We start from the raw sequence: 24,652 nt of genomic DNA on the forward strand, positions 1-24,652 counted from the left end.
TGTGCTTCCACTCAGCACTGTCCCATTCATATCTAAAAAGTAGGCATGGTCTCTGCACCAAAAAAAGTCTGAAGGGCTTTAAAGCTGAGACAGTGAATTTAGTACCACAGAAATGAGGATTCAGCCTTGGATGTAACAAATAAAAATACCTGCAGTTTTGCTAGTTGGGATACAAATTCATAAGGGAGATGAGCCCATTTGCTCCAAGGGCATAAGCCAGTCATTGACTGCCTGAAATTGGCAAGAGATTGCCCACAGTGGGATAGTTCTGCCTAATTGTCCACTGAAGGGCTTTTATCCTTTCTTTGGAAGCACTTAGTTCTGTTTACTGTCTGAATTGGGGTAGAAGTCTGTGCTGACCATTGATCTCATCTGCTCTGGCAACTTGTGTGTGGGAGTCGTATCTGCTAAAACAATGACACTGTGTTTTCAGAGCATGTCAGCTTATATATGTTTTGACTGTGGGGGCTGAGAATTACCTCGAGTGATTCATACAAGATTGGACTGAAGGGTGTAAAAATAGCCAGGGCTGGGAATAACCCTAACAACCAGTGGTTTCTGGGTATGGATTCACAGGGCACAAACCACAAACTCATGGTAGGGGAGGGGGTGGTCCAGGACTCTTAGCTCCTATGTCCCATGTTTTCCTCCTACTTAGTCACGGACACATGTAATTCCTACTAATTTGAGCATTGGAACAGGTTGGCCTGAGAGGTGGTGGAGTCTCCCTCCTTCAAAAACTGTCTGGACATGGTGCTGGGCAATGAGCTCTAGGTGACTCTGAGCGAGGGGTGGGGGTTGGAGAAGGTGACCTCTGGAAATCCCTTCAACCTCCACCATTCTGTGATTCCATGCCTACATCCAGCCCAGTGCAGCAATAGAAGGTGAAATTTGGCACGTAGAAGAAATTCAGAGCTGGATTTCATTTACAGCTTCTCAAACTTTAAAATTGTCAACAGAAATCTTAACATGGTGTGTTCTCATACTAGTATGGGATCTATCAGTAAAACTGACCCTGATTGAGGGGTATTTGCCTAATCACATCCTCCTGGGAGTAGAAAAGAGACAGAATTGGGAAACTTGGGTCTGCTTCCCAATCTCTCATCATAGCCTGTGGGGAGAGTAATTGGCTCTAGGTCAAACTCAGCAGCAGGGTATTTTGCTCTCCGTGCTGGCTCAGTTCTGGTAGCTGATCATCAAATGTGCAAAGAGGTGGGATCACATGTGTGTTGTCTTATCCTGTGCTTTTGTTTCTCGTGGCCTGTGTTGCTTTACAGCTGCTCCCTTTTGGGGACTTCCTGTGTGATAGGGGAAGGTATCTTAGGTCCTCAACCCCCACCTCTGTCTCCCAGATTGTCCCTGCTTGGCAGAAGGCATGATCCTTCTCTAAAGCGGAGTCTCTTGTCCAGAGATAAATTTAGCTCATGCACTTTTATGCACTGCTTATTAAACTCTGTACAGCCTGGTCTTGTCTCTGTGGATTTACATCTGTAAAAAAACAGTGTGAAGTGATATCAGATCAGGACAATCCCGGCTGTACTCTTGGGAGTCATGCATGGAAGAGACCCTAAAACAAATGTTATAATGCCAAAGAACCAAACAAAATAAATATATGCTTGCTCTACTATTAGTTGCTGGTTTTAGTTTGTTTTGTTTTTTTTTAACCGCTGTGAGAGACAAGGTACTGGGCTGGATGGATTTTTTGGTCTGACCAATGATTCTGACCATTTTCTGTAATGTTCTTAATGTTGCAAAAATACTAGGGTACAAAGAAAAATACTGTTTGGTTCAGCAGTAACATTTCCTAGCTGGGGTGATCAGCACTAGACAATTTTTTGTTAAGATTTTAGAAATCTCAGAGGCAATTTAACATTATGTTTGTGGCTGTAGGAGATGCTCCCCCTTTCCAGGGGGAGAGAGGAATACATGGGGCCTGCTCTTGATTTCTTTTGTGCCAATGTGGGCTTGGAAGAAAATTTTGCACATAAATCTTAGGTAAAGCTTTGACCACTAGAAGGAAATTGTGCATGTTTACTGCTGTCCAGGTTTAAACTGATGGTTCTATTTGTGTGTGTAAGGTTAAATACATACACTACTGCCAAGGTCTAAATTTGCTCCACTTAATATGCATGTAGGGATACTATATGCATACATATATACATGTATGGTCTCTTAAATAGGTATGTAGTGCATGCATCTATACTGTATAAGCATGTATAGTTGTGTGCATACATTTCTACAATCACATACACACCCTATATATGCATGTATGTGTAAAATGATAATTTGTCATTGCTGAGAATATGCAATGCTTAAACACATCCATTGATACAGGTATTTGTGTTATTTTATCAGTCCTGCCACAGAACCTCTTTGCTGAGTGGGAGGAATAATGAGGGAGAAAAAGGTGCTATTCATAGAAAATGGATCACCAAAATGAAGTTTCATAAAACACTTTTTTCCCACTTTTCATTAAACATCTATCATTTTAAAACATACATATTTTTTCCCCCGGAAAAAGGTGTATATTTCTAAAAGTCCTTTCCAAGCTTCTTAAATGCTACTCTTTCTTATTTCACTCTTCAAAGAGCAGCAGCCATGTTATCCCTCTTTTCAACTTCAAACTGTGCTGCTCTGTTGGTCCAGCACAGCGAGGGTGCTTTGAACCTGAGAAGAGAATCTAGCTCCTTTTTTTTTTTTTTTTGGAACCTCAAAAAGGACTTTTTGAGAGTGCTGCAATTAGCATTTCCCTGTCACCCATATCACCTTTCTTGACTTTTGTAAAAGAAAAACAAATAATAATAAACATATATTTACACATGTATGGTTCCCTAGGGTTTGACAGAGATACCCTTCACTCATACTTTCCAGGATTTTTTGGATCCTATTATTTGGACCCTTAGACATTGTGATATCTATGAAACTTTGCACAGGTTGCTGACTTTGTGTGGGGCAAGCATGAATTGATTTTGGTTTCCTCTCGGGGTAACTTTATTCTGCACAGAGCGAAAAGATTCGGTGAATGTCAAAGGAAGGAGCCACAAGTCATTGATCTTGCTTGCTAGACAACCATCCCCTCAGTGGCTTTTATTCTTGGTGGCCCACCTTGGCTGCGGCAATGTGAACTCTGAATGCCAAGAAGGCACCATGCGAATTCACGCAAAGTTGAGCTCCGCAGTTGCTTCCTGCTCTATACTTGCACTTTGCCCTGGGTGATTTGATGGCGAGGGATCAATGGCTGTAATCTGGATATGTTCTTAAATGAGGCTTTAAAGGATGTATGTGTTGGAGTGGAAAGCAGAGGAAGTGTGCTGCTGCTTTTCCTGTGACTATAAATGGCCAGGTCATCAGTACAAACGTTGTGGCTGTCTGGCATCAGCATTTCTAACTGATTTGTGGAACACCACTGAAAGTTCCTGAGAGCACTTTTTTCTTTTTTTGTGCTAGAAATTTGCCCAGGCTAGCTCCATGTGAAACGTGGGACACATTGCAGGTAACTTCAATGTCACTGTATTAGTTCCAGTTATCTGAAGTACTTGGTTGTTGGGGTCTCAGCCCACAGAGAAGCCCCTGCGCTGCCTCACTGGGAGGAGAGCCCTGGGTGCTGCAGCGGGGCTTTGGGGGGCGGAGGGGTCACACGCTACTGCTGAGGCTGCATGTGTGTCCTGTAGGAGCCTTAGACCCTGAACCACTGGGACAGCAGAAGGCATGGGGTGCTGCTTTTGGTTTAAGTGCAGATGCCTCAAATCAGCCAGCCTGAATGGGATGAGGATGTGCCGTTATTCCAGTGCCCCTGTGACTTGTAAAAACATCTGTGGGAAAGAAAGGTACTTAAAATGACCCCACCAAGGGAACATCTATAAATGCAAAAAACTTAATAGACAATTGTAAAATAAACAGCACCTTAATTTTCCTTGAAACTGTATCTTTTTGTCTGTGTTTCTCCCAGCAATTAACTGTTTCCGGGTCTATAAACACCTCCGCGTTTACAACACACTTTTTAGGCAGTAACTTGTCCAAATATCCTGTGGTAAGAGAAAACCCTTCGAGTGTAAAGGATTTGTTCATAGAAATTAGTTCAATAAAGCTTCCCTTTCCACCCTGCCCCCCCCCCCCCCACCCCCCCAGCATGTGCACAGACTAAGCAGAGGCTTGCTGCTTCTCTGTAGTAATGTGGATTTTGAGTTGTTGATAAATACAAGCAGGTTAACAACTAACATCAAAGGTTTACCAGATTAAAGTCAAAGGAAGATGAGATTTTCAAGGGCTTGGGTAAACAAAAAGGTTGAGATGCTCAATTATCTTTAAAAGCTCTTTAATACAAGCCTCAATAGGCTTAAATGAACAGAGGAACAAACATGTCCATGCTGCATGCTAACCACAACGCTACTGGGTTGCTTACTGTAACTCAGTTAAAGGCTACAGAAGGAAAGAGAGATAAGGCAAATAGGTTTGCCTGTAGAATGAGATCATTAAGAAAAGGTGACTGTTGTGCTTGATGTAGTAAGAGGTGGAGGGAAAACTAACTATAGCTTAATAGGCATAGCAGATTCTGAGACATATATGGCAATTATTAGTCATACTATTTGAATCCAAAAGGGCACTGGTTCAAAGGACTGCTTAGAAAGGCTCGGGCTGGGAAGAGGAAGCTATTAAATCAACTGTGCTCCTCTGAATGTGTGTGGTTTTTTTCTTTTCCTGAAAGTCTTAGGATACTTCTTGAAAAGAGGAGGGTGATGAAATTTCACATGTGTTGCAAGAAGGATAAGATTTTTATGTATTATTGTTATAGAAATTTTTAGTCCTCTCTAAAAAGCCAAATTTACCTTCCGTTAGTATGGTCAGATTAACAATAGGACGAATGTACCACCTGCTTCTATGAGATTAAGATAGTTTAAACAAAACCACACAGAATGTGTCATAGGTATTTATGAATTGCATAATTTCTAATCTTCTATCCACTGTTGTGCTGTCTGAGTAATACGAAGAGAAGCCATAAGAAATTAGAGATGAAGTAAAAAAAAAAAATCCCAAGCCCTGAATTTAACCCATCATCACATATTGCTCATGCTTGAGTTGAAAACACAAAGGAAGAAAATTGTAATTGCCTCTGCAATTATATGTAAGGTGTAAGAGGTATAGATACCTTTAAAAAAAAAAAAGACTTCTTCAGTTCAAGTTCTGAGTCCTTCATCTAGTTTCTGTGACTGAAAGGGTAACTAGGATTTTTTTATGAATCTTTTATACTTCATGCGTTAAGAATACCCAAGGACATCTTTTATTTCTGTGTAACAATAGAATAAGTGCATGTTGGGTACTAGCTTAGTGTGTATATTCATACAAAATTTAAAAAGTATTTAAAGCCACATACCATTAACGACATGATGTTCTATTGTTATAGAATAGTTACAGGTAAACAGGTGTGAGCACCTAATGTTGACTGTGCTATCACAGACCATAAAGGAGTTATTTTATTAAGATAAAATGGCTTTCACTGGTGCTGTCTTTGTATGTGAAGTCAGTGGAATTCAGAATAAATTGAATGTGGAATGATGTAAGTACTAGGTATAAAACAATAGCCGTTAGCAAAAATCTCAAGTTTTTCCACTTCCAAGTGTCTCACATGTTACTAATGTATTTCACCTACCTGCTTAGAGTTGTACTTACTTTGCTCTACAACACTGCATTTATTTTCATATTTTTTTTTCACTCTTTAATTTGTTAGACACTTGTTTTGGTCATCATATTGCTGCCTGTCTTCCCAGTTAGCTGAACGTGATGTGGGATCTCATACCATTGTGATGGAACTGATTTGATCTGTTCAGTGACTTGACATTTTGTATTAGTTTATGGTACAATCTTATCGCTCTTTGTGCTTAATGTTATCATCTTTCAATGGTTTTAGTGGTTCTGAAAGGATATTTTGAGGCATACAATTTTATAAAAAATAGCACTTGGTTACAGAGGGGAAAAAAACATGTTTTTTTGGGTGAGACAGAGTGTAGACTATTCTGAGTACTAAATATTTAAGGTGACAGCCTGGTACCATTCAAGTGTATGGGCTTGCAACCTGGAATTTCTTCCAAATTTTATATTCACTTTGTTCAAGTGATGTAAACAGGGTTCCATAATTATGTCCATGTGAGAGCACAAAACCTCAGAGACAGATGTACACTGTGCAAAATGGAGCATGCAGCTGAATGTAATGAAGCATACCATCTTCTGAGATATTTCATAGCAGACTAGATGTTGGCCAGCTTCTATTGTGTATTGCGATCCTGTGTGTTAGTATGAAATCAACTTTTCCATAGCTTTGTTTTCATTTGTAAGGCAATACTTTTTTTTATTTATTATCTTCATAGATTCTACCCTGTAGCAACAGCTTACTATGAGCTCTGTTACATAGGTCTCTGGCTGGTTTTGGAGGTAATAAAATGTATTAATTTATTTTTCTTGATTCCCTGTTTTACATATTAAGAAAATACAGGACTCCACAATTCATTGATCTCATAACACGCTGCAGTACTATTTCCAGTTGGGGTGTTGAAATGCTAAATGTTTCACCTGGAGGGTGACTGTAGTGCTCATGAGAGCTGCAAGAACATGCTGTATACTTCCCATAGGTAGTTAGAGGATACTATCGCACACCACATCTTGCCTTCTATCTTTTGCTAATCTTGCACTGACCACTAGCAAAGCTCTGTATGCAATAAATGTAAAATGTAAGCTGTTGTCTGCTCCATCTACTGTCCTCAACACACAGTTTGCTTTACCAGGCTATTCTCACTCCTTTGCCATTATATTGTTGTTGCTATGGTGAATTAGGAAAATGCTGGCTATTAATTTGATGCTGAATGAGGCATACTCTTATCTCAATGAGTGGGGATTTACCCACATAACTCCTAATAATGTGGAGGTATAGACTCTTTTTTTTTTTTTCCCTGTACAGAAAGCTCTTTAGTTTCCAGCAGCCTTTGAAACAGCTGTTGAGAGATCCTGTGTCACTGTCATGCAAAGCAAATGGAAGGGTTTTTTACTTAATGAGGAGAAATAATTCAGAGACCTGCCCACCTGGAAGAGGAGTGAAAAATAGCTCATTCTGTATTTTCATGGTCATTAGGGTTCCATACAATTACTGATGAGAAATGAACTAAAATTACAAAATAAGCAGGTAAACTGGCTGCAATTTGGTTTCCATATGAGCCTACTCCCTTAGGATTTCTGTTGCCAAATCAGTAAAATAAGGCTAAAACCCCCACTAGCCTTTTTTCCACTTCTCATGGACCAGTCTTGAAAGTACTGAAATTTCATGTCAGTCATGTGCTAATGAGGGCAGCACGCAAGCAGTGAGCAAATGTGAGGACTCTCTCACAACTTATGCAGAAAAACAATCCTTCCACATGTGCCCCTCTATTTTGTGGAAGAGCAGCTCAGTTATTTCTGCAGCTCTGTCCTTTGGTTACTGCTGATCACAGGACTCTGGGCATGTGGAGGAGGAGGCACCCAGGTGGATGGAGAAGGGTGAATGATATACCCCCTTCCTGGGAGAAGGAATCGTGTACAGATGATGTATCCTAAGATCATGTTATATTTTCATTGAAGCCCTGCCTACAAGGGGCAGAATATGACTGGGACTGTGGAGCCCAGCTGTGATAGAAATGCGTTTTCAGACATTCTTTGGAACCCAGACTAGGCAGAAGGGGCAGCTTTTTGTCCATGAATTTTTTGAAGTTTGGGCAATGTGATGGTGGAATCTACATTCAACAGCTCTGTCCCAGGGCTCAGACATGGTCCTCCACTAGATTTCTGGGTGCACGTCTCCATGGAGGGACAATCGCAGCAATCCACTCATTTTGCAAGAGAAGGTATGACCTATCCTGAAAGAAAGAAAGATTTATCTGTTGCAGTGGTTATAAAGTCTGTTATGAACTGCACATTTCAAACAAGAGCTGTGATAAACTGTGTTTAACAATAATGACCAATAATACTTGGAGGGAAGCTACCAAGAAACAAAGTTAAAACAGAAGAGAAGATGGTGTCTGTTTATACACAAGTCCAGTGTGTAAACTGTGAATCTTAATTATCTCTGGCAACATGACTGTTGCCCAAGTTAACAGGAGGTGTAAGGAGCATCTACCTACCTTGTTCTAACTGACACAATTGATATCTTACATTGCAAAAGAGATGGTGAAGATGCTTTAAGTTAGAGCAGAGTCTGCCACTCAGACAGATGCCACCTTTCAGGAAAAGAGAAACTTCAGACATGCCTTTTCTTATAATTGAAAAGCATTGTCAGCTTGGCAGCTTCTGGGATACTGTATGTTTAAATGACAAATATTCATACTAGTTGAAAATGAACCCTGCTCAGCAGACACTGGCAATGTTTTGTTATTTCCCTCTTTCTCATTTCTAAAAGGCTAGTAGATAATTTCTGTTCATTAGACTTGATGGAAATTAGGCATGGAAAATAAATTCCCTCAGCCTCTCTTCAACTCGGAGCTGTCCCAGGTTTTCTGCCTTAGAGCTCCTTAGTAATGCAAACTGCGGTATGTGAATGCAGTATTGAAAGATGAAAGCAAAAAAAAAAAAGCACATTTTACCCTAGGAATGCAAGCACCATCTTTTGCCCATTTCTCTTGCTGACATCTTGTTCTTTTTGGTTGTGCCTATCTAGCACGTGGGAGCATTCACAGTAATCCAGACAAAATGAAAGTTAGAGTAGCCCTGAAAACTTAGGCTGTTCAAACTGTGCTTCTCTAGTAGAACGTGCACTACAGAGGAATGTGCACAGTTACAATCACCTGTCTTTCAAGGGCCAATAAGCTGAAAGCTTTTTTTGGCATCATAAAGCAAAGAAATACTTTCTCCCACTCTATTTCCACATTTAGTTGCCTATCACATCAGGTAGATTGCTTTTACCATTATGCATGGCTTCATGAATAATGCTTTAGTGCTACAGTCTGCTCAATAAGGATTCAGTGCAAAGCATTATCTTGCTAATATGTATGGTTCAGAAATATGCTTTCATACCAGCGTGAGAATTTGTTTCAGTTTTGAGTCCCTTGCTATCTCAAGAGGCAGGGTCCTGCGGCATGGTTGTCTGATGAATGATGGTGTGTGGAAATACAAAATGAGACAAAATATTTTTGTCGTATGAAGTTGAATTGTTGTGAGTTTCAATTAACAGCATTTTTTTCCTCTTTTGGAGTGTGTAGATATGAAGTTCATGAAGATGAATTTGAATCTTTACAGCATTTAGAAAGCTGAATTGTTTCACCTGCTGTCTGAACATTAAGGATAAAATAATACTGATTTGCTGTCTATGTTGTTACTTGACGGCAAACAGTATAGCAAAGGGGTGAGGCGGATCTCAATTACTTCAGATTCACTGTGTAAATTTAGTAAAAAGCATTGCAAAGTTAAGCTTTTCATTTTAGTGGTGTAATTTAATTACATCAATGATACTAAAGACCTTTACTACAAATCCCAAACAGTCTAAACACAGAACACTGTCGTCTTGCGTGTCTACGTACATCCAGAAGAGATTAAACTTGCAAATATTGATGACGTTATCTTAACAAAGCAGTTACTAGGATGTCTTTTTTTTCAGGGCTGACCTTCTCAGATTCTAGAGAATAATGTCTTTTTCACCTCACAATTTATCAAGTTTTGGACTAATTTGCACAGGATGCCGTACCCATATTCTATTCCAACAAACTGCATGAAAATTGAAGAAATTGTAGATAGGAAAATTTATTTTATTTTGGTCTTGAAAACAAGTGCAGTGAAAAATGTGTGCACTGTGGAAAGGCAGTTTTAACAGCTAGACAGTGTTTGTCTCTAGTACTCTGCCACATTAAAAGGATCATGCTGTTGTCTAAAGGTGTAGCTCTGTCATTACCAATAAATGGAAAGTTGGAGCTGACCTTAGGTAAGTGCAACTAAAGTCTGAGAAAGGTGAGCACTGAAAGAAGACACCCTAAGAATCATCAAGCCTGAAGATAAGGCATTAGGTTTGTATTTCATGTGGTTGTTTCTAGAAAACCATTTCCATAATAAAATTGGCATCAGGAAAGGTATTTTTTTGACTGAGTGTTGTGTTGAGAACAGGATCAGGACAGCAATATTGCTACAAGTTATGGCAATGTGAATGCGTGTATTGCCAACCTTAAGCTTCAAAAACCGTGAGCCAAGCATCATAAAATCCTGACAGTGCTTCAAATATTCTCAGCTTTTTAAAAAATTCACACATGTTCTGTTCTTAACACTTACTTTCTACTGAAAGTTTTCACTTGACTCTGAGATCTGAGACTTTAGGAAAGATACCAAGAAAGATTACAAATATTCTTGTGGAAACTGGTAGAGTTATCTGTAATAAAACAACAGTACTGTAGCTAAATAAATCAGGTTATTTTTCCTTTATTTTGATTTTAACTATTATATTAGGTCAGAAGCTAGCATAAGGGAAGGTACTATTGCAAAAGGCTTTTGATTCTGAAAAGTTCCTGAAAAATCTCAAAACTGTGTAGTATTACAAGGTAAAATGTAGAAACAGAAAGGATTAGGTCTAGAAATCCTGTTGTTGCCAGCCTCTGGAAGAGAAAAGTACATTTGGTCTGGAAAGAAATTCTGAGATAACACAGTTCTGATTTTTTGCCTTTTAGAAATCACAATCTCTACTTGGCACCAGTCCTCAATTTCCACCTGCAGAAATCCATCAAAGGACTCTGCAAAGCACAGTAACTGTTTAATTTCTATGTCTTATTGAACAATGTTGAGATTTGCTTTAAACTGCAGTCTTTGGAAATGACTGTGACAGAATGACAAAAAAAAAGGCAAGTTCTTAGTATATGAATGTATCCTGCTGCCTACTTTTAAATTTTCATATTCACAGGATTTTTTTGTTAAAGCCAAGGCAGATTGTTTGGAAGGAAATTGGCTAAAGATGTTTTGTTATATGGGGGCCTCTCTTTGTTTTAGCTAATTTGGTGTCATCATAGTTCCCTTGTAGTAAATAATTGTTCTTAGAAATAATCCCAGTTGGCTAAATGAGATACAGTGGCAAGCAAAGCATTTCCTAGAAGAAAACCTTTGCAATACAAAGATTGGTATTCAGACATTCCTAGGTGGAAGATAAACTTTCAATGGGGAACTTGTGTCACCTATGTTTATGATAAACATTGTCTGTGATTATAAATAATCTAAATGAATTCAAAGGTACTCTTCAGCTATACTAAAATTTAAATATGGGACAGGATGTAGCCTTTAGAACTTACACAACTTTTTGAATATTGTAATATTGTTGGGGTGGGGAGGAAAGGATAAAATCCTGGCTCCAGAAAGGTTCATAAGGGTTTTATTTTTGGCTGTAGTGAAATCAAGATTTTTCTCAAGAATTTATGAAAAATCTTGATATCCCTTCTCCACTTGCCCCTCCAAGTAGTTCATAATTGTTAAAAATGTGTCATTTTCTTGCTTCTGATTTTTGCAGAGAAGTAATTTGTAGCTCAAAATACAGAGTGTGGGAAAGGCAGGTTGTGCAGAGTCACGTGGATCATGTAACTAGTTGCAAGTTTTCCTTCAGACTGAGCTTTAACCAGAGACTCCTACAGAGCTCATAGAAAGAAGGACAAGGCCCATATTGTCCAATACCTAATAATGCTATTAAACTTGCCTTATAAATGTACCCAGACAAGAAATTTACATCTGGTTTTATGGCCTGTAGATAAGTATTATCTTGTAGGCCTGTATCCTATTATTATCCTGTATGGCCTGTAGATAGGTATAATATCTATCACTTATTATTATGACCTTCAACAGCAGCCTGGGCTGCAGTGACCATGCAATTGTAGAATTTAACATCTTAAGAGGCAGAGGAAGGTAAGTAGCAGAATAAAGATCCAGAACTTCATGGGACCGGATTTCAGCTTGACTCATGGAGCTGTTAGGAAGGATCCCAGAAGAGTCTGCTTTGGAGGCTGAAGTATTTTGGGAGTGTTAGAAGACTTTCAGAGACTGCCTTCAAGATATGTCAAGAAAACAAGGAAGGCTCCTATAGGTATGCTAGTAGCAAGCAGAAATATGAGGAAGATGCAGGCCTGCTGCTGAATGAGGTTGGCAAGTTAGGTCACACATGGCACAGAAAAGGCTGAAATGCTCAATGCCTTCTTTACCTTGGTCTTAACAGGTAAAGTTAGCCCCAAGTTCCTATGTCAGGAAGCAATGGCAAAGCAAATGGCAAACCACTAATAATACAGCAGGGTCAAATTAGGCACCTTCTGTAAAAACTGGACATACAAGTGTATAAGATGTGACAGAATGCACCCAATGGTGTCAAGCTTGCTGACATCTCTGCAAAGCTCTTTTCTATCTTTTCAGAAAGGTCCTGGAGAATGTGGAAGTTCCAGATGACAGGAAAAGAGCCAATATTACACCCATCTACAAAACAGGCAAAAAGATGATTTGGGAAAAGACAGACAAGTCAGCTTCAGTTCAGTTCCTGGAGAAAAAAAATGTAGCATGGGTCCTCATAGAAGCTCTTTCTGAGCACGTGAAGGACAAGAAGGTGACTGGGAAAAACTAACACAGATTTACTAAGGGTAAACTGTGCCCCATTGTCTTGTATTATGAAACAACTTGGTTGATGAAGAATGGTAGTATTTTGGACATCATCTATCTTAAATTTAGCAAGGCATTTGGCATGGGCTTCCACAACATCCTTGTTGATAGCCTGGTAAGATACGGATTAGATAAGGGCCACAAGTTGCATGGAGAACTGACTAGACTGCTGAGCTCAAAGTTGTTGGTGGCTAATGGCTCAAAGTCAAATTTGCAGCTGCTCATGTGTAGAGTTCCTCAGGGGTTGACACTGGGTTTGATACTATTCAATATCTTTAGAAGCAATCTAGATGAAAGGCTCAAATGCATCTGTGCCAAGCTTGCAGATGATACAAGGCTAGGAGCAGAGGTGGAATGTGAGAAGGAAAAGCCACTGTACAGAGACCTTGACAGGCTAAAAGGCTGGGCCAACAAGGTTTTAAAAAAGATAAATGTGAAGTTCTACACTTGATATGGAATAATCCCAAGCAGCAATAGACACTGGGCTCTGACTGGTTGGAGTGTACTGCAGCTGAGAAAGACCTGGGAGCCTCAGTAGACAGCAAGCTGGACATGACCCAACAGTGCAGCTTTGCGGCAATGAAAGCAAACTGTCTGTTGGGCTGCAGTACAGCCAGAAGATCAAGGGGTGTGGTTATTTCATGCTACTTGGCACTTGATAGGCCACAGCTGGAATACTGTGTCCAGTTTTGACCCTCCAGTTCAGGAGAGATTGAAAAAATAAAGAGGGTTCACTGGAGGCGTCACCAAGATTATTATATCACTAGAGAACTTGATATATGAAGGAAGGATGAAGAAATTTGGTTTGTTCAATCTAGAGAAGCAAAGGCTTTGTGGGGTGCTAATCAGTTTTCCAGTCTCTAAAAGGTAGTTATAGGTAAGATGGAAGTGCTCTCTTCATAACTATGTGGCAACAGGACAAAGGAAACGGGTATAAACAGTGTCAGGGAACCTCCATCTGAATATGAGGGGGGGGAAATCTGAACCATGAAAACCAATTGGAAACTGTTGCACAGAGAAGTGGTAGGATCCTGTTTACTGGAAATATTAGAGACTGATTGACAGGTACCTGCATAACCTGATATAAGGCCCTGATTTCAACAGAAGGTTGGATCAAATGAACTCCAGATGCCTCTCCCCCCTAGACTTTTCTGTGACTACAAAAAAAAAGTAACTTCCTGGAAAAATGTCTATGGACTGAATTTAAGCCTAATATAAGCAGGCTCAGCATCACTCCAGCAAGATGAGTTGTGCATACACACACATACACAAGCAAGAGCTGAATTTACTCTTAAGACTTTGGGATTACAGTCAAAGTAAATGTATAATACGGATGTATTATAGTGCAAGCTATGCAAGACTGATATTAAGACTTCTGAAAAGCTGGCTCAGGCCATTTATAAGCTGGGCTGGTAAATTTATCTGCTTTATAACAGCCAGCACAACAGCCACTGTTTTTGTACTATTTTTTATCATTAGTGGTATTTGGAACTGTAATAAAAGGTAATGAAAAAATCCCTCATATCCAGCATTCTACAGGAAATTGAAGACTGTGGGATTTGAACTTGTTGGATTTCCTTGACGTCATTGTCAGAAAGACCCACCTTGTCACTATTGGAAGAGAAGACACTGGTGAGAGATAAAATCCATCATGTTGATGCCCACTAATGAAACAGGTTTAGAGATCCAGTATAGAAAAGACTTTGAGGAACACAAAAGTTGTCTTGTTCCAAAGAGGGGAGTGGATCAATGACATTAGGCTATGACGTAAAAGGGTGGTCCCCTTTTTCTGACATTGTGACAGGCACAGTTTGTTGCAGTGGCTTTACCTTGTTGTTTGTGCACTCAGAACCAGTGAAAATAAACTCTTATTGCATAGGTGGCTTTGAATAGGAAGGAAACATTTTCTTTGACTCATTTGCAGCACTTCATAACCTGCAAAGAAAGCAAACATTGTGGATGGAAATTGTTTCACATAGTCTAATAGTTCAGTAGATGTGTCATGGGAGTGGTTTTTTGGTTTTTTTTTTTAAAGCCTACAATTGAAACGTTTATCTCTGCACAAGGGTGCAGAGCATATATCTTTAAGTATGGTATCGATATGTCCTGACCCAGATGAAAGCTTCTTAAGTCAGTTTTTTTCCTCAATCCTGTTACTGCACATTAACTGTGAAAAGGATTATTCTTTAGTCTGCCAGTCAAGCTGTTCAGAGAAAGCGCAAAAAAAAAAGTGAAGGAAAGGGGAGAGAACAGATTCTGAATTTGTCTTGCTGCCATGGGACCAGCAGGACAATGACCCAAACTTCCCACACCATTAAGAACTACAGCTACTTCTGACATATATTGCAGAGCAGCCAACTGACATACTAGAAAGCAGCAAAAACATTCTGGATAATTTTTTTCCCCTTTAGGGAGAATCAGAATACTCATAAGGATGTAACTGCAGTATTATATTTGAAGGCAACTTCTAAAGGAACCTAGCACTGGAGTCCCTTACCCTGATCCTGCTTCCTGGGGAGGATGCCGGCTTGTGTGAAAGGGCTTTTCGAACTCTGCTTGTGAGTATCTAGGCTGTTCCAGTAAGGGACAATTCAGTGCTGTTGTGAAGCAGTGGATCAGTAGCTCTGGAAAGCAGAGAAGGACCTCTGTTTATCCCCGGAATGTACTTAGTGCTGGCCCTGGCAGGGCTGCTGTCTCAGTTTGGCTTGGTGGTCATCCTGAGATTTGCTTCCTGAAGGGTGAAGGTAGAGCTTAGTCATTTTTAATTTTGGTCTGTGTGGACCAGGACCTGTAGTGAGTGAGAATTAGAGCCAATTGAGGCAATGGCTTTTATGCTGGTAATAGTAATTTAAGGCTTAGCTCTGCTCTGAGTTAGGATGAGAGATGAACTTTTGGGGACATACCGGTTACCTGTTGTACCATGATTCAACTTGCTGCGTAGTCAGCAGGGAGGGGAAAGGCTGTGGCTTGGCCTCTGTTTCCCTGTTAGTGGTTGCACCTGGTTCCCTCTTGTGGAAAGACCTTCACGGAGAGTTAATGGCAGGGCTCTACCCAAAGGCCACCACCATTACGCCACTGAGATCACACCATCCCAGCCTCTACAGAGGCTGCCTTTCCTGCCTTGCAGCAATGTCAAATGCATTTTCACCCTGGAAATAGTTTATTAATTTCTACTCAGATCTTCAAAATCTGAAGAGCGACATGGCCTAGTCATAAATCTCATTCTCACTTATCCTGTATTGGCCTCTTAGCATGGGCCTACAAACCAGTTTGTCGGTTTGGTTTCCCACCCACAACCTCACCCCTGGAGTCCTCAAATGAAAAGTGTCGAGATGGTTCTTCAAAATGATGGCGCCTTTTCTGGCTTAGAAAAGATTAGCAGAGATCTCTGTACTCACTGAAATGATGCTGCCCGCAAGCTCTGTCTTGAGAGCTGCACACAGCTGATGCTGAGGAGAGGAACTGTGTGACTTGGCACCAGCAGTGCCGGATGGAGATGTATGTCCTTCAAGTGCTGTGAAATCAAGTGCTGCCAGATCACTCCCCTCCCCGGCTACATGGAGGCTCAAGTTATGAGTCCCTTGAAGGCTGCATTATAAACGTGTATTTTGTCTACTGACTATCCTTCAGGAGTCACTTAAGGCTGGTGGCAGAGAGACAGAAACCCTTTGCTGTTCGATAGGTTAGGTCTCTGTAGAAAATCAGAAGTCAGTTGGGGGAGTTCAGGGATTTAAGTTATGGATGTTCAAATATGAAATAAACATGAGTAACGTCCCAGCATCCTTAAAGCTCCAGTAAATATGGCTGAGGACTGAAATAATACTATATATATCTCTCAGGCCTTTTAAACACCCTCACTTCTATGCCATGAATTTCTCCAACTGCTTTCTCTCTATTACCCATTTCTTTTCGGTTGCTACTGTTTCCTGTTTGGCTGGATGATTTCTGCTTATCTGTTGTCTGCTGTTACAACTAGCATTACGTGCAACCTGTAATATCTTTTTTGTCTTATTTTTCTCCTTGCTGACATGCCTGTTGAAATAAAATCTCTTGCTGTCATTTGCAATCAGACTTTTATTTGTAAATTGACTCAATGTAAATGTGTTAATATTTCAACAGCTACAACAATATCACAAAGAAGTGGAAAATAATGATATAGGGGAACACTAGAAAATGGATGCAGGTTTGAAGCTTTCAACAGCTTAGCATTTGTTTAAAAATTAGCATAATTCTACTTGCTGACATAAAGTAACTCCAGTGGAGACCACGAATGTCCTAGAGTATTTGGAAGTCTACCCTGCTACTGCTAGACAGACGCTTTTAAGCATCTGTTAGTGGTATACATGTTGTGGTAGGAGGAACTTTTATCACTTGTGAATAATCAGGTCTATCTGCTACTCCATCCTAGATAACATGCTTTTATAGGATACTTTTTCTTTTGTGTTGAACCTAGTATCTCTAATATCAAATATTTATCATTACTGTATTTCACTTGCCCTGCAGTGACTTGAGGGTGTTTGTTAGTGTTAACATATGCTACTATGTTGACCCTGCAAATGCAAACCTGTATTTTCTCTGCTGAAAGACGATTTTTCTCTTAAAAAAAATAAAAATAATCATGTATATCTGACACTAAGAAAATTTATTTTCTGACAAAAAGAACACTGAATTTTCTTCAGCAGACTGTGGAGTTTCCCCATCTCGTTTTTCTCACTGCAGAGAGTTTGTTTTATTCCTCCTTTGTCTCCAGCACTGATCTCTCTTATCCTGATACACAGGATGGAACTATGCATCCTGATTTGTTCTGCTGAAGTAGCAGGGGAATTCAGCATCCTCATTCTGAAATGTATTATGCCCAACTTTTGTTTGGATTTGTGAAAGAGGACATTGTACGAGGGCCCTCTTCTCACCAGGATACTCCATAAGGAGCTTGGTGTAATTGCAGCTCTTACTTTTCCCTGAGAACAAAGGCTTTTAGCTTCTTCCCCAAATATTCAGTCAAAAGATAAATTTAGGGCAAATTTTCTCACTGCACCAACTAAAAGAATTGTTTAGCTGTGGAAAGTGCCTTGAACAGTGCTCCTGAAGATATGGGGGTCTCCTTATTGTAGCCTTATTCTGCATGGCTTTGAATTGCTGGGTGAACTGAAGTAATTCTTTGTTATTCCAACTCAGACCAGAATTTTGTGGGCTGAATTAATGTCAAGCATAGGAAACTTTGAACAGTTCTGAGATTATATGAGGTACTAAAGCATGATCATTCAGCTTGGTGTGTCTTCAAAACTTTAATTTCCTACACAGAAGTAACAGTAATATTAGTCTCCCCTCATTTATGTTGCAGTATGGAAAATGCATTTGTCCTAAAAATTCCAATTTCTATCTCAATGTAGAACTAAAACTTTTTTATATTTTGAAAGTTTTCACAGAATTTAGGTCTAAAAATCCCCACCCCAAACAAAAGTCTGTGACCTTATATTTTCAATGAATCATCTTCCTGTGAAAACACTGTTGAAAAATGTATAGACTGTTCTAGAAATGATGTTTCCAAGTAACTGATTCTAGAATTCCGTTATTGCAGTAAAAGTAAAATATTCTGTATTTCAGCAGAAGAAAAATTAGTTTTTCACCAAAGGTCTATGAATGACTTGAATATAATACAGAATAATTTATAAATAGTATCTCATAGGGAATTGAAATCTCACCACATCCTGGTATTTAGATTTTCTTTTATTCATCTAACCGCTGTCTAATCATTCACAGGCAAAATTTCAAAGCATTGTGTAAGCACTTAGTGGGAATTTTTCAGCCAAATTCCCTTCCAGCAATTTGGAAGCCTTTCATAATAGGTCAGAAGAATCTTGTTCAACAGCATCAGATCTAGTAAAAAAGGTGGAAAGAACATTGTCTTTTGCTTTCAGCAAGAAAGTTATATGGTGGGGAATCGGGTTACGGAGGTGAGCTGGGAAGTTACGTAAAAGAAGATCAGACACCAAGATCCTAACTCAATATAAGTAATGTGATTTGGGGCTGATTTTGGAAAATGCTGAGCATCTGTAGAGCTGTTGGATTTCAGCTGGCATTTTGCTTGTTACTTTTGAAAACTGCAGAAAGCCTGCTAGGTCACACAAATAGAAAGCAAGCTACCTAAGATCAATTTGTAAGGTCATGATTTCAGGAGTACTCATGGGTAGATCCTGCTATCCAAATCCTCTTTTTATGCCAATAATCAATAAGTAAGCCTATGTTTTGCATAATGTAACACAATGTCAGAGTACTAGCTCTATAGGTGATAGGGGAATGCAAAATGAACAAACCTTAAGTGAGACTTGCCTTAAAGTATGCTACTGTTTCTCCAGCTAAAAAAACCAAAACCAAACAAATAAAAAAAAAACCAAACCAAAACACAACCAAACCCCCAAAATAACAAACAAAACCCCAGAGCTCTTTCATGGCATTTATGTCACAGGCATCACAACTCAGTATTAAGTGGTGGTACGTAGTCTGACATCCTTCTTTTATTAACGTGTTCTTCAATAGCGTAAACTGTCAACTAGAATTTTTTTTTCCCCAAAATGTATCAAATTATTTCAACCCTGGCTCAGTATGAAATGGTACAGTTATCACTGAGATAAAGGACAAAACTCCAACAAAAACATTTGGGAAATTACAAAATGACAGAAAATATGTCAATTCTGAGGAAATATGGACCTGTCAGAACACACACAATTTTCACTATTTATATTCCTGTCATGCAGTTTTCTATATTTGTGCCTAAAGAAACTAGTATGTAGCTGTTTCGTAAAGTTCCAATACAAGGAACGGTGAGGGATGAAATTCAAGTCTTGCCTCCAAAATTCCTTGCTTTTCTGCATTTATGTTGGACTTTTAACTTTATTATGAAGTCATTACAGTTTATCATGCCAATAGGTATATAGGGAGTGTTAACCACAGACCATTGACAGAATAAACCATGCGTTCACAGTAAATATGCACACTAAAAAAGTCTATGAAAAACTGAGTGCATGTGTGAAGTGCTTGCTTCTTTAAACAGCAGTTCCTGCTTCCTTGGGCTTCTACACCCAAAGGCACACATATATGTACACACTAGGTTGAATACATTTGAATTACCTTATAGCCATGCTGGGAAAAGAGAACCATAGAAAGCAGTTACAAACAACTGGCTCCGAGGTGTTTCTCTCTCAGCTTGTTTTGACAGATGAGAGTGATCAAAATAGGATTAAATTATAGAAAGGCTATGTCTATGTTAGCAAGAGAATCTGCAGAGCAAAACCCTGTGGCCACCCTGCGGGGAGGTTGCTTCATACCAGTTCTGAAGTGTGTTTTCTGGCTTTATTTCATCCAAACGGGATACGATGATCTGCTCTGAGACTGTCCTGGAAAGCAAACCAAAGTGAGGTAAATAGGGAAGGACTGAGAGGTTCACTTCAAAAGTACACCCTGATCCACACAGAATCACTGATGTAGACTTACTCAAACTGCACCTGATCCAAAGACTTGCACTGAAAACAGTAATCCAATGTAATAACTTATTAATTTTAAAAATTATGACTCCTTAGAATGACATTGGCAGAAGTTAAGGTTAGTATGAATACAATGCAGCCTTCTGGGACAGATTTGCAAGACAGATGAGTTAGGTTAAAGCAGCTGATGATGTGTCTGGTAAATGCAGAGGCTATAGCGGTATGGACATTGCTTTTCTGCAATGTACTGATACATTCCCTGGCATGGTTAAAGTCTTGTCCAGTGAAAAGTGTTTTCCCAGGAAATTGCCATACATTTAGCACATAGTTATTACAGTGTCTTGCAAAATGAAATGGAAGAAATTGCCATACATTCAGCACACGGTTATTATGGTGTCTTGCAAAATGTAATGGAAATGAAGCTAAATAACTGGTCTGTAAAACTACTTCTGAAACATTCAGCTTTTTACAGAGACTAAAATATTTTCTACAGAAAGATGGGAACTGCCATATTGTATAGGGCAATTAGTATGTCTCCTATAGTCTTTATAACATGTACTTCAGAAGACTAGTTACTATAATAGTAACAAATATTTTTTCTTTTTCTTTTTTTTTTTTCCTTGTAACTGTTGTACCTCCCTATTAAGTCAGATTTATGCTTGGACCATGATGATTTATATCCTTTCTATTGCTTTTGGAACTAGAGCCTCAGCTGGTGTAACGTGATACGGTTCTATTGAAGTCATTGGAGCGCCTTCTACTTAAACATACTGATTATCTTGCTTTTAAACTCACTTTCTGCTTTGTTTGCTGTCTTGAAGAATTGAGAAATTACAGGATCATAGGATAATTCAGATTGGGAGAGTGCTCTGGAGGTCCAACCTCCTGCTATGTTAGTGGTAATTTTCATAGTGTAGTTTAAAAACAAAGGTGGAAGTGTGATGCTTTTTCTGTGAAACTCTGCCTAGCTGTATCACAATGTTTAAGAGAAGTTCTATGAAGTAATATCTTCTCTCTTTCAAAGAAAACCATGCTTTTCCAGTGAGGGATTTTAAGAAAATCAATCTGCTTAGCTTATCAAAGGTGAGGTTAAGAGGTGACTGGATCATGATCTGAAAATACGTATGTGGAGAAAACCATGGTTTTTTAATCTTAGCAGAAAAAGGTATAACAAGATCAAGTGTCCAGGAGCTGAAACCAGATAAATTCAGATTTTAAAAAGGCAAATTTTAATCATTGAGATATTTAATCATTATAGTAATTTATTGAAGGATACTTCAAATTATATATCAATTGAAGTTTGTAAATCAAGAACGAATATATTTTGAAAACTATGTACTCTACTTCAGAAGTTATAGACTGATGTAGAGATTTCTGCACTAAAAATCTGTGGCCTGCGTTAAGAAATCAGACTGGATAATCAAAATTTTCTCTTATGTGGATCAGCGTTGCATATACTCTTATCTGTGAGTTTTCTCTTTAAATTCTATATTGTTCCCTGACTGCAAGCTCGTTTTAGTATCCTGACAATCACTGCAGAATAATTGCAAACATAGCTGAAACGGTGGGTATGATAAGAAAGGATAAGTGAACTACTGGAGATGTAAAAGATACTTTGCTAGTTTTTGTGAACTTCAGCAGAGGAGAAGAGCTCTGACCAGAGTCTTGATGATCATGGCCATGTTTTCAGTGTTAGACTGGGTAGTTTCCTCACATTTCTACCACTAGAGCTGACAATGTAGACCTGGATTAGCAACTGTAGGAGAAAACAGCTATTTGACTCAATAAAGCACAAGACTGCATTTTCACAGAGGCTGTGGCAGTGCAGAACAGCTGTTTTAAGTAGTGCGGGCTTAGTGAGACAAGGGCATTCTTCATTTTGGCTTTTTGCATTAGAAGAGCATGGTAGAAAGCTGCTGAGGAGAGAGTTAGGCTCGTGGTGCATCGCGGGGCACTTTAGAAGTGGTTGGAGTACTCAGGCGTACTGTGTGCCCAGTCACATTTTCTGCTTCATGAAATGAAAGCAGTCAGAGCTGGGATGGTAATAACTTATTGAAACCTCTCTGTCTGAGGAAAGAATCAAAATTCTGGTCAATTCCGTGAATCTGTAAATCAACCTGGGTCAGTTTTTGTGTATACGTCCATCCTGCACTGTAATGGTGCAAGTCTTGAGGTGTTTAGGTGATTCATAAACCAGACTGTTTTCCAAGTCCACTGCATGGAGGAAGGTGTGAGTAAGAATGCAGTCTGGTGGCCACAGCCAACCATGCCATGGTTACTAGTTCTAGAAATAAAGATATCTTTAAGTCATAAGTCTTCAGAAGTTTCTGATATTGACTCATACCATATTATAGGCTTTGTCCTGCCAATATTTCTCACATGGTGTGCTGCTGTCAAAGCAATGGAGCTGTACGGGAAAATAATGGATTCTTCAGTTTTGTGCCAATCCTTGTTCCCTGTCAAAACAGAAAAAGAAACTGACTTCAGGTTATCTGACAAAGTGAAAAAATGGCAAATTCTTATCTTAGGGTAATAAAAAAAGGATTAAATTATAGAAAGGCTATGTCTGCATTCACAAGTGACATGGTCCAGTAGAAATGAATCCGCAGAGTAAAACCCTGTGTCCACCCTGCTAGCATTTGCAGGGAGGTTCCTTCAAATCTTTGTTGGAGTGCATTAGTTGTGCTCTAGAAGTGCATCTTCTGGCTTAATTTCATGCAAAAGGAATTGTTTCTCTTTGGTGTCATCAAATGCTTTTTAAAACCACATCTACATATTTGAGAAAAATATCAAAAGGTGGAATTTAGAATTAGTCTGGTTCCCTCCTGTGCCCTAGCAAATGTGGACTATAAGGAAAGGTAAGATGAGCTGGCCCAGCAGAAGTTGTTTCACTGACATAGATAGTATTGCTGATGTATTAAATTACTGCTCCACGTGAGCCTGGATGGGAGCATCTGGCTGTGGCAGGCTGTTGGGCAAGGGGTAGAGCTTTTTGTGGCAATGTCTGCCAAGCACTTGTGCTCAGTTCTGATCTGAGCAAGGGTCACTCCTGTAATTCTAGGGACTGCGTTAGAAATGGGATTAGTGCAATGATTTGAAATGCCATGTGCTGCTCATGCCAGACCAAGCTGTCAAGCTAGATTTTGTGCTGTCATCAACAGCTGTCATGAATGTTTCCTTAAATCTGTGTTTGGAAGGGGTTTCATGTAGCCTTAGAGATAGATTTATCATTATGCTTAAAATTTGGGGTCAAGCCAACATGGACCAGAATGAGTTGTTGTGAAAGGGGCCCTAGAACTAGGTTTAACACCATTATTGTAGGAATTATTTTTATTTTATTTCTGTGCAGAAAAGCTATACTTCAGTGGCTTTAGTGTCTGTTTAATAAATCAAAACAAAACCAGAAGTTATGTCTTTGGAGGGACCAAAGGAAGGGAACAAATAAGTGGTATTTTTCTCATGTGGCTGGTGATGACTTGTGCTTGTCGTTGCTATTCCCTGTTTATCTGACCTATTAATGGAGGGCAAAATTCCAAAGAAATGTTTAATTAACATTTGTAATTAGTATTACAAAAGACCCTGCTTTATAGAACAGGCAGCCCAGAGAGGAGGGCCAGGAAAAGACAAGCTCTTCACCCTGTAATTATTGCAGCTCTCCGTAGTGCTCTCATTCATCTCATTAACATCACAGTGGGATGGTGCCACTGCAGGCTACTGGCAGGTGTCTAACTGCCTTCCTCCTGGGGAGACTTTTACAAAAGAGGTCCTGATCTGCAAATAAGTTTGAAAGCTTGCCAGCGGAGTACCTCATTCAAACTTTGCAGTCTCCTGCTTCCAAAATACCCTAAAGAGTTTCAATTTCAATAGATAGCGATGCTCTGGGGATGTGGTTGCTTTTTAATTGTGGGAGGGAGAGGAAGAGAGAGGGGAGAAATCAAGGTTTGTCTAATAAAATATTCTACTTCATTAACATGTTCCATTAAAAAAATAAAATAAGCTAGCTAGAAGGGAAATTGTGGATGGATAAACAAAAGGAAAACCTGAGTCATCACTTGAAAAACACTGAAATGCAATCAACCCATAAAAAAGGCGTGTGTTAATTTTCTGTGTGTGAGTAAAGCTTTTCTTCTTCTGGATTGCCTTTCTTCTTCAAATTAAATTGAAACTACTATCATATCAAATAGTCTAATTCAGCAAATGATAGTAGCTCTTTTATGGAAGAAAAAAGGAATTTGCTTTTGCTTCTTCATAAAATGTATAAAAACATGGCATTATACTTATACAGTCCTGTGATATTCAGGTTTTTCTTAAATCCCCAACTCTTGTATTTACACAAGACCCTTGCCTTTAAATGAAAAATAATTAGTGAGTTTCTAGTCATAAAAACATATAATAAATACCAAGGTAACATAAAGTAAGAGGAAAAACACCCATAAACTTTTTCTTTTATGTTAAAGATAGTACATGATTTAAAGACAGTCTCATGGTTTTTGAAGATACATTTTATTTTCTTTTTTTGGATATGGTGGAACTGAGCTTTTTTATTACAGCTC

At 39.1% G+C, this 24,652-nt stretch overlaps 1 long non-coding RNA gene across 1 annotated transcript in view; it reads left to right on the forward strand.

Moving 5' to 3' along the window:
* Positions 1–12,383: 12,383 nt before the first annotated feature.
* Positions 12,384–24,652, forward strand: part of LOC142406701 (uncharacterized) — a 126,785-nt gene continuing 114,516 nt past the window's right edge. Inside the window, exon 1 of the long non-coding RNA XR_012774671.1 lies at positions 12,384–12,599. This is a non-coding gene — a long non-coding RNA (uncharacterized LOC142406701). The remainder of the gene's footprint in view (positions 12,600–24,652) is intronic.

The sequence above is a fragment of the Mycteria americana genome, chromosome 2 (genome assembly GCF_035582795.1).
Source record: "Mycteria americana isolate JAX WOST 10 ecotype Jacksonville Zoo and Gardens chromosome 2, USCA_MyAme_1.0, whole genome shotgun sequence".
Classification (NCBI taxonomy): Eukaryota; Metazoa; Chordata; class Aves; order Ciconiiformes; family Ciconiidae; genus Mycteria; species Mycteria americana.